At 34.4% G+C, this 11,398-nt stretch overlaps 1 non-coding gene across 1 annotated transcript; it reads left to right on the forward strand.

Moving 5' to 3' along the window:
* Positions 1–6,911: 6,911 nt before the first annotated feature.
* On the forward strand, positions 6,912–7,030 carry LOC119640665. The gene has a single exon (XR_005247698.1). It is a non-coding gene; the product is annotated as a 5S ribosomal RNA (ribosomal RNA).
* The last annotated feature ends 4,368 nt before the right edge of the window (positions 7,031–11,398 follow it).

Below are 11,398 nucleotides of genomic sequence, written 5' to 3' on the forward strand. Positions count from 1 at the left end.
CGCTTATTCTCGAAAGTCCCACAATACATGCAAAATTCTTGATAATTGTATACGCTTATTCTCAAAAGTCACACAATACATGTATGGAATTTTTATTTTCTCAGATAGTTGGAATTTGTATATAAATTATTGAGAATATACACGCTTAATCTCGCATCGATGGCTTTTTTACAAAGACCTGTTGAATTATTGAGAACGAATATGTGCTTATTCTCGAAAGTCCCACAATACATGCAAAATTCTGGATAATTGTATACGCTTATTCTCGAAAGTCCCACAATACATGCAAAATTCTTGATAATTGTATACGCTTATTCTCGAAAGACCCACAATACATGTAAACAAATTTATTCAAACATTCTCAGTTGTATGGAATTTTTATTTTCTCAGATAGTTGGAATTTGTATGCAAATTATTGAGAATATATACGCTTAATCTCGCATTGGTGGACATCGTGGAATGATAAACAATCAGCCACTAAATCAGTAAGCTCCGCTTTTTGAATTGTTTGGAATCTTGCTTTTTTATTTTTTTATCACTGTGAACTGTTTTGTTTGAAAGCTCTACAAAACAGTTCTGCTTTAAAGCGAACACTTTGCAGCTATCATCAACCTGCAAAGGCTCCTTTAAAGCAACGATTTTTAAAAAAGCGTGTGCCAGCTCAAATGTTTCGTAACAAGGAAGACAAAACACTGCCTTCAGTGAGTGAAGCGAATTGTCTTAACTAGGAATCTTTAATTTCACGCTACTATGTATGGTGCGTTTACAAAAAATGCTATTGCAAAAAATTGTTTAACGTATATCTTATGAAAAATCTACTCTTATGGTAAACACGAAGTACAAGAAGAATGCGTTTGTTGTATGTTTTACGAAAGTGAAGCCTAGATAAAAATTTCAATTCCGCAGGAAATCTATGGTACTTTTCTTCTTCATCGAACGTTTCTTGATTGCAATAGGCTTAATGGCGGCTGATCAATTTGAAGTGCAATTACAGAATATACACAGCGAAGATGAGGTAAAAACCTCCATTGATTTCACAATACAGTTTAGCCCGCTGGTGTTGTATTTGTAAGCAATTAGAGCGTTTTGATGGAATGAATAGAACAAAGCGTTTTGAAGAGCCTTTGGCGAGAATAAGTAAAAACTCATTATTTCTTTTATTTATATATGGTCATGGTTTTATCCAATTTGTTACATTTGAATTGATTTTTATAGACTTACATTTTCTTTGTTGCTTTCACGAATTACGTAAAAGTTATCGCTCAGCATATGCATTACTGGATAAAATTAATGATCGTTTGTATGTGACCAGCCACGTTCAGAGCCGGTTTTGAATTCAGCTAGAAAATTGAAACTAGACGAGCACATTTTTAAATCCAATTAGACCGAAATATAAATTTTATTATGAAGCATTTTTTATTTAAGGTAAATAATAGCGTGTTGTAGAATTGATGTAAAAATCTATTTCCTAAAATATTGCATTTTTAGTGTTTGCCTGTACACACATACAAAAATTTACCAAAGCCTACAAATTCTTCTGAAAAACGAAAAGGATTATCTAATTGAATTGATAACATTAGTAATTCAACAACCAACGACTGAATTTTACAAGGTTAGGGGGAAAAAACATCTCAGTTCAACAAAAAGGAAGCTTTGATTTTTTTTAGAAAATTGGCCATCTTCGATGTTTTTCCGACCGAATTTATGGAAAGTATTCTTACTTTATTAGACAGTTGTTCAAGCACTTTGATTTTTTGATGGATTTTGAGAATTACTTCAGCATTATTTGTGATGCAAGGTATATGGACACCATACGTTCAAAGTGCGCTCAAATGTTGATAATGGTAGCTAAAATAAAAGTTGAAATTTCTGGTAAGAATTTGATGAAAAATGTTACATAGCAAAAATACATTTCCATCATTTTATAATCGTTCCATGTTTGCTTTCTTATAAAAAGAAATCAAAGTTCTTATTAGTTCTAGTAGAGTAGAACAATTTGTTAACTTTCAAAACAAAAATTTGAATCTTATTTATTTATATTAATGGAATGGTAAAATTTCCATCAAAATTCTAAATTTTTCTTTAATAGCCATTTAAAAACAATTTTTTCTTAGCTCTTTTCCAATTCTTTTTAACATTTCCACCCACTTTTAAACGTTTTCGTGCTCCAACGAATTGTTCCGAATCATCAGCATCAGCACCGCCCTTTTTAAAACGTTCATCCTTAGATACCACAATATCTTTAAGTTCTAATTTAACCATAGAGAGGCAGTTGTTATTGTGTTACAAAAGTAATTACTTTGCGTGAAATGCAGTAGGGTAAAGGTAATTATAATAATATATTAATATGTTTATATATTATTTATTTACTTTCTTCTATTTTACGTAAGAAAACAATTAAGTGCAATTCTATAAAGTGATATAAAAATAAAGCAAGACGAGAAGAAAAATGGTTCTATACGTGCAGGCTTTCTATAAAATGCCTCGGTTGTTTTCTTTTTGTTCGCTCACAAATTTAATCGCAAATCCTATTCTTATTCTACTCCTTCCCTATTCTTATTCTATTCCTATTGTTACTCTATTCTTACTCTATTCCTATGCTAACTTACTCTTTAACTTAAACTAGCACTCTCTCTCCCCCACCTGAGACGGAGACCCCGTGAGACCAAAACGAAGGACGACTTTGGGTCCTTACAATATATATATATACATTTGCAATTAATATCTCGCTGTTTACATAAATAAAAAAAAATTTGCCTTTTGTCCAAAAAGAACTTTTATTGTGTTAGAGTAATTAGAAATCAACAAACAAGACATGACGTTGTTCACCGGTCTACATTATGGATTTCGATGCGAGTTGGAAGAAATGTTTCGAATTCATTTAATTTGCAAATTTATTTAAATATTTATGAATTATGGTTTTTAGATAGAAAAGTAAATCGGTGGAATATATATACACACGTAAGCGAATAGAATTTAAATTTATAAACGATATAAGTGAATAAAGAATGCTTTAAAACTTATGGTCGAACATATCTTTGTGCAAGTTAATGGTAGAAGTCATGCTTCGAAAGGTGGTATATATTAGTAGAAGAAAATAAATGCACTTACCGCAGTAAAAAGATGAAGTTTGTTCAAAATTTTGTAGTTGTATGAGTGCTTGACATTTCGATGATCGTTCCTTATTTATTCCTTTTTTAGTTTTCCTGTGGCTAATCCTTATGCCTGTAAACATTTTATTAAAAATTTTATTATTCAAATATTGCGGGGATAAAATAAGGATTATGTTTTTTGCGTATATTATCGCCCATAATGTTCTATAAATTAAAGATTTAAATTTAAATGGCAAGTTATAAATATTACGAAAAGGGATCTGAATATATAGACTCCCGCACTAACCCACTAAAGCCATAAAATTATACAAAAAAATCATGGATCCTTAATGAGCATATACCTAAACAATATCTCCCCGACATTTCTTTTCTTCTTTTAAATCCAAAAGCTTAATAGATAGATGTAAAAGCTCTTTAAAAACTGCAATACCATCTAATTCACTAGACGGATGGTATTACCACTACACTAAAGTAGTAGTACTGAAGTAGATGGTCAGACAGTTTACTTTCTCCAAATTATTATACGCCCTTATTGTATTACTTGGATTTACCGACAGATAGAATAATAATACTATTACATAGAACTCACATTTTTATGTTTTTTTTTTGTCCACTTTTGTTTTCTAATTCTTTTATAACGCAAATTAATTTTTTAAACCAAAATATGTTGAAAATAGCCATTCTTTTTATAGAGTAATCAGATTAGGGGCAATTTTTAATTGCAAATAGTTATTGTACCCTTTTAAATTGGTGCAAGCATGGAAACCAGCGAGACTACATAGAATTCTCTATGTATATACCTTGTTAAGTCGATGAACTTTCCTTCTAAATGTTGCAATCATTTTGACAAAATGATTATACGCCACATCTCCAGCTAATCAAACTAACACGTCTACTGTATTTCATAAAATACGAATTCAAAATTTTTTTTTTTCAAAATATCTTGGCACGTACAATGAATATCTTTTCGAAATTGCTAGAAACGAAGGAGACACCAGAAAGATTCTCAGAAAAAGTATGGTTAGCTCAGCTGGATCTCCTTCTCTATACCTTAAATAAGAGAAATAAATGCACTTACTGTCAATAAATGTTACTTTATGACTTTGTTAAAAATTACAAATTTACAAATGTCTTTTTCTATTTTTTAACCGCTTTTTTCTAGTTTATTTAAATTTTTTCAATAAATGTAACTTTATAACTTTGTTAAAGTTTTCTGAAAAAAACTTAAAATTTAAAACTATTGTTTAAGTGTTTCTTATTTCACTTTTATTTAAACGTTTCTAACCTCTTTCTGATTTTTTTAATTATTTTTTTATTGCAAACAGACACTTCTTTATAATACTTCTTGCGAAATGATTATGAATCGCCGCCATCTGGTTTTTCTCTTTACATCGGTTCCTAATAAGAATTCCCCTTTGTGGAGAATGGAGAGAGCAAAGAAATCACAGAGTCGTTTCCAATAAATGAAAATTGTGAATTTCCTCTACCATAAAAAATATTCCTCGATAGGGAAACTATTTCATACTATTTCATTATAAATACACTCTACCATAAAAAATATTCCCCGACATGGAAACATTTAATACACTCTCATATAAATGAATAATAAAATTGGAATAATAACCGAAATGCATGCAAAAAATGGAATAAAGCAATTCTTGCAATCCTATGCGAAACTTCACCAATTTCCCAATTATCAGTAAATAAAATCACTGTAAATGCTGTCTTTTAAATAAAATCAGACAATGGCAAACAATGCTACCTAAAAATATCTTTTCATTGTCATTTTAGAACGACCGAATTTGAAACTTAACGGATAGTTATCTGCAGCTTCCGAAAGGCTTTTCACATCACGTCCCTTTTCTAAAGTGACACCATTCACTACCATATGGTAGTGAATGGAATATCCTATCAGAAGCAAATAGATTGCTGCTCTACATATATGAATAGATGAACCCCCTCCTATGGCTGACTCGCAGACGGTATCCAAGCGAGGATTTACTTATTTCTATCGCTTTGACAGATTGTGCATTTTCCACACATGGTATTTTTTTTTTTATAAGCAATGTAAAGGACAAAACAGCTAACGGCGCAAAATAGTGATGGTGATGTCTTACATAATTGAAAATTACCCGAAAAGCGAAAGACAAATAGAAAGAAGAAGGGATTTTCTTTATCCTGCAGATCATGTCTGCGTCATTTCATCAACCGTAGGGCATCAATAATGATTTCAGTTATGCGAATTGATTAAAGCCACCTAAAGCGCTTTCACTGTACTTCATGCGTGGCACATCCAGGTGCCTCAGCTTTGGCAAAAGATTATTAACCAATCAGAGACTTGACAGCTATATTGGAACTTAAATGTTACAAATTTTTAATAAAATCGCAAGTTCCACGCTGCTGACCTCGATCGATTTGTCATATATTTCTACATTTTCATATTTCGAATGTTGATGCTGCATAAGATCGCAAATATGCCTCATGTTTTGTCTGTTAATAGTCTATTTCCACCTACGCATTAGCCTAGGCGAGCGAGCCATTTGACTCCAGTGTTTGCAAACTAAATTGATTTGAGTAGATCCCCATGCGACAAATTATTAAAAATATTCCGCCACATTTCGTTGGGTAGTGCTTCGGCGTTGTTGTCACCTCGTTTAGTCGACAAAGTATTCATCACGTTCTGAAATAAACAAGTATACTCGGGTAAGGGGGACCTTCCAATGCCCTACATTACATCGCCTAGTGCAATTTTTCCATAGATTTGGTGACAGCACGCCAAATATTATACATTGTTTTCCCGTAACGTCATACTTTCATGAATGTTCGCATATTGCAGGATGCCCCAAACATGACATAACGTGGTCCAAATTTAGCAAATTTAATTTGCTTACTAAAGACTTTATTATTTTTCATTTTTAGTCATAGAAAACTTCGTACTTTCTTTTCGTAATAGGGCTTGCTTTTCGTGACAACCCTTATATACGTCAGGATCTTAAAATAAACCTATGTGATCCAAATTCATTGCTGTTAAATTCTTTTTGCTAAGTTGCTACTATGGACCAATTTTCATAATATAAATTGTGTATGGGGTTGGGTACAAGAAATAGAACCACGTTGTTCAAATTTGGTCCGTTATTTTAAATTACTATTGTACGTAGATTGTCATCATGAAACATTAACAATTAAGCCTTTTTGGCTATAAGGGCTATAAGGGCTTACATTTCCTAAGAGTCGTTATATGCGGTACAAATTCGGTAAGGTTGATTTTTTGCCAACTTACTATTATAGACCAATTGTCACCATGGATTATTAGAAATGATACTTTTTTGGCATATAAACACTAAGTTTTCACAGGAAGCAGTACACGAGAGGGATTCAGAAGATTCTCTCTAGCGAACCATATTTTTTATATCAATGTAGAATGCCGAAATGCTATTACTTAGCGTGTTTCGTCGAGATATTCTCAAAATTGTCTATTTTTTCGAAAAGGCGAACCAATCCGAACCATTTTCAAAAGCGTTCGTTCTTGGGCCAAAGCTTGGGCTATTTTTCATTATATTATCTCAACGATTGATTATTCAACAGTAGGTTTGAACAAAAACTTACATGAATAGACATGTGACGGACAGGCAGGCTTAGATCGATTCAGAAAGTTACGCTGAATCAAGTGCAGGTGCAGGGTATAATATATGAAGAGAATGCTTAACAATATACGTATGAAATATAGTCTTATAAATGGTCAGTGTTAAGAGTTTTCATAAATTTTTCTCAATAAGGCATTTCATACAGAATCCTTATGCCAACGACCATACCACGTTGAATACATCGGTTCTCGTCCGATCACCGAAATTAAGCAGCGTCGGGCGCGGTTAGTGCTTAGATGGGGGACCGCTTGGGAACACCGCGTGTTGTTGGCATTTTTAGAACTGCCAGAACTAAGGCAGGTTAAATGCTCGACCCTTACTAAACCACTCAGAACAAATACCATTGGAAAGGCGTAAATACCTAGAAGTTCGAGCGTCGTATTAATCTTGTGGGAACATTTAATATATATATCATTCCATCTTGTACCAAGTTTCTTCAATAGGTGCGCCTGCTAACAATCTCATTACTTTTGAACGCGACAGCAACAGCAAAACCCATACAGCTTTCTATGTATATTGTTATGAAATACGCTTTTCTAAGATACAGTGCGTATCACTGGATCACGGATATTTTGTTCAAGAGAAATACACTTCAAAGTTCTTTTATTTACAGCTATATTTCTTAACGGTAGGATCATTATTTACAATTACGTTTCATATGCTCAGTTTGACAACTCTGCGTGCGTGTTGTAGTCGCGTTTTTATTCTGTGCAAGAAATATTTCAATTTTTTTAGTGTATTATCTAAGCTTTTTTACTTTATTCGTGTTTAATTTTAAAAGCTCTTTAAAAGAGTAAAGTGTGAATTTAACGTATAAGAATTTAATAACCATTTATTTGAAAAAATCATTTTGGTTTAGTGTAATCAATCAACAATTGAGCTCTTAGTAAAAGTCTCTCTTTTTGCTTGTTAATCTACGTCTACAGTTTCTTTAGATTTCGCTCTATATTTACAGTGGGCAGGGAACTGAGAAATTTGTTTTAATTTGCTGAACGATTCATTTCTTGTTGGCTGTGTGATCGTTTTGGATATGCAAAGTGTGCTGATATTATCGGCCGTGCTGCTGATGCAGACCTTAACCCTTCTAAAAGTTTACGACGGCCATGTCCTGATTGCAGACATTGATTTCTACAAACTCTTCACGGAGTTGTGAAATTGTTTTGTCAGATTTGAGCAAAAATCTCGGCTCCTTGTGGGAGAAATTTGAAATAATCAAGAACAGGTTTATGAGTGTCGTTATATTGCGCAGTCATCTTCCTCTCCAGCTAGCAAAGTTTCAACTCGTAGCGTAGCATGTGGTTTATCACCTCTGAGTTCTGCTAAGTCCGTTTCGTTGTTGCAAGTTAGCGATTCTTTAAAGTCTACAAAGAATGTTAGCGTTTCTGCCACGGCTGAGTCGGCCGGTAACATAAAAGTTACAAAAAAACCGGGAAGTCCTTCTGGATTGAGCTATGCTGAAGTGGCAAGGATATCTCCTCCCATTGATGTCGCTCAATCTTCTCAGGCGTCATCGCCTAAAACTAACAATGATAATAGTAAATCGTCCTCTCCTCCTGGCTGTTCGAGTGTGAACGCCGGTCGCCAAACTGGGCACGTCGTACAAGCTGCTCGTACAAGTGTGGTTACCCCTTCTATATTTTCCCTAACTCATAACTCCCCATCCGTGAACCCTGCTGCTCTTAGTACGGATGACATATGCTTGAAGGCAGTTCCTCCCAGAAAGGCAAAATTTGTGTAATGACTAGCACCGAATACATCTGTTGATAACATAAAAAGTTATCTGACAGTGAAAGTCCCTTCTGTCAATTTAAAGAGCTTTAGTATTTTCAAATTGGCTCCTTCTCAATCTAGAGGTATCTTATCTTTTAAAATTCTAGTACCGACTGAAAATAGGAACTTGATGTTAAATAAACCATTCCTTAATTAAGGAATTTATCCCTCGGGATCGACCCCGTAATGCTAATGCAGTAGCTCTTTCCCCTTCAAAAAACTAAATATTTCTTCAGGCTCATTTTCTCTCATTTATCAAAATGTTAGGTGCCTAAACTCAAAAATTCGTTCTACCTTTCTAAATTCAGCGAGAACGGAGTTTTCCTGTTTGATCTTCACTGAAACTTGTTTAAAGCCGGATCTACATTCGTCGGAACTTTTCCATATTTCGTTTGAAGTTTTCAGAAACGATCGATTGTATCGCAATGGTGGTGGTGTTTTAATTGCCATTTCTTCGGCAGTCCCCCCCTATTCAGTTGAATTTCCAACTACTCTACTTATCAACTACTGAATTTATCGCCATTCGAGTGAAATTTCCTAATAAACACATATATGTGAACTGCTCCTATATTCCCCCAAATTCGGATATCTCTGTATATAAGAAACAAGCCACCCTCATTTATGAAGTTGCCAAGCAATCTAAACCTACCGATATAGTCATTGCGTTGGGTGATTTCAATTTGCCTCAAGTCACTTGGTGTTACAGTGATAGTTCTGGCTGTTTGATTGCTACCTCAACATCTGGTAGAGCCGTTGTGTTCTTTAATGAATTATTTGATCATAATTTAGTTCAATACAATGGTACCCCTAATTGCAATGGTAGATTGCTTCATCTTTACTATGCCAATTTTCCTGACATTTGCGTTAATCGTTGTCTTCCGTTTAGTTTACCTGAGGATCCATATCATCCAGCATTGGGTATTTCCTTTCATTACAAGCATGTTGGTTCGTTGAACTTCTATAACGTTCCAAATTCAAATTTTTCATATAAATTTTATGATTTCCATAAAATCAATGTTTCAATGCCAAAATCACATCTTTCTCATATTGTACTTGATGTCTCAGTGGGAAGTATTGATAGCTTACTGTCGTCGTTCTACAATATATTAAATCAAGCTATTTCTGCATCCGTTCCGATCAAGCATTCCCGTCCTCACAGCAAGTGTCCCCCGTGGTTTAATACACCAATTAAACATTACAAGAATAGGAAAAACAAGCTTTTCAAAAAATTTTCGAAAAGTGGCTTTTCTTTCGACTATATCACTTACTCAGCGGAAAGGTATGAATTTAATTCCCTCAACCGCCAATACTATTGGAGATACCTACAGTTTGTTAAATGCTCCTTGTTTGCCAATCCTAAATACTTTTTGAACTTCGTTAATTCCAAAGGAAAAATCTCCATAAATCCCTCGCATGTGTCTTTTAATGGCTCCGAGTCCTCGGACGATTTTGAGACCTCAAATCTCTTTGCGAAATACTTTCGACAAAACTTGTCAACTGCCAATTTTGATTTATCAGCAAACTATCCATATCCGATTTCTAATTTGATTTCAATTCCTAACTTTGTTATATCTGAAAATGACGTTTTTGAAGGATTGAGCTCTCTAAGATATAATTGTTCGCCTGGATCTGATGGACCCCATGTGTACTTATATCTTGTGCTGGCGAGCTATGTGGTGTTATCTCAAAGATTTTGAACAAGCGCTTAAATTTAGGTGTTTTCCCTTTGTGTAGGAAGACTTGTTTCCTTATTCGTATTCACAAAAGTAGTAGTAGGCAACTTGTAGAGAACTACAGAGGCATTGCCAAGTTGAGTGTCTTGCCTAAACTGTTCGAGCGAATTGTGGCTCAGCATATAGTCTTTTCCATTAAATCGTATATTTCTCCTCTCCAATATGGTTTTCGAAAGGGAAGATCTACGATCACCAATCTGTTAGAGTTTACTTCTCAAGTTTTCAAGGCTTTTTCTAGTGGCTCTCGCACTGATGTCATATACACTGACTTTAGCAAAGCGTTTGACTTGGTTAACCATACACTACTTATGTTTAAACTCCAAGCCTCTGGCTTACGTTTCTTCTTAGTAGATTGGTTAAGCTCTTATCTGCATGGTAGATCATTCACGGTTTTGTTTAACCTCATTACCTCGGATGAATTCCCCTTGACGTCTGGCGTACCTCAAGGTAGCCACTTAGGAACCATTTAATTTAATTTGTACATCAATGATTTGCCCTCCGTGATTAAATTCAGCGAGATCTTAATGTATGCTGATAATGTGAAACTGTTTTCTTCCTTTTCCGTAGAATCGCAATCACATCATCTTCAAAGTGATGTGAATAATTTGGTTGCATGGTGCTCTTTGAATCTTCTGAAACTAAATTTAAATAAATGTAAGAAGCTTTCTATCTTAAGAAGGAAGTCGTTCATTACTCAGTATTTCATTGATTCGCACCAGTTCGAAGACGTCGATTCGTTCACCGATTTATACGTTCTATTTGATTACAGGTTACGTTTCAATTTGGATATTTAGCGCTCGTTAAGCAAAGCTAGGTCCGCGCTTAGTTTTATAAAGACGTGGTCCAAAGAGCTTGATGATCCTTATATTACGAAAAGGCTTTACATGTGTTTGATTAGACCTATAGTTGAGTATGCCTCTGTTGTGTGGTCTCCTTCATGTAGGTGCTACGTACGTTCAATTGAATCTGTTCAAAAGCAATTCAGGCTGTTTGCCCTTAGGAATTTGGGTTGAGATACGATTGCCTCTCTTCCTCCGTATGAAAATAGGTTGCTTCTGCTGTCCCTACCGTCTCTTGAGAAACGTAGATTTGTTCTTGGCGTTTCCTTCGTAATCAAATTAATAAATGGTACAATTAA

The sequence above is a fragment of the Glossina fuscipes genome, unplaced genomic scaffold (assembly GCF_014805625.2).
Source record: "Glossina fuscipes isolate IAEA_lab_2018 unplaced genomic scaffold, Yale_Gfus_2 121, whole genome shotgun sequence".
Lineage (NCBI taxonomy): Eukaryota > Metazoa > Arthropoda > Insecta > Diptera > Glossinidae > Glossina > Glossina fuscipes.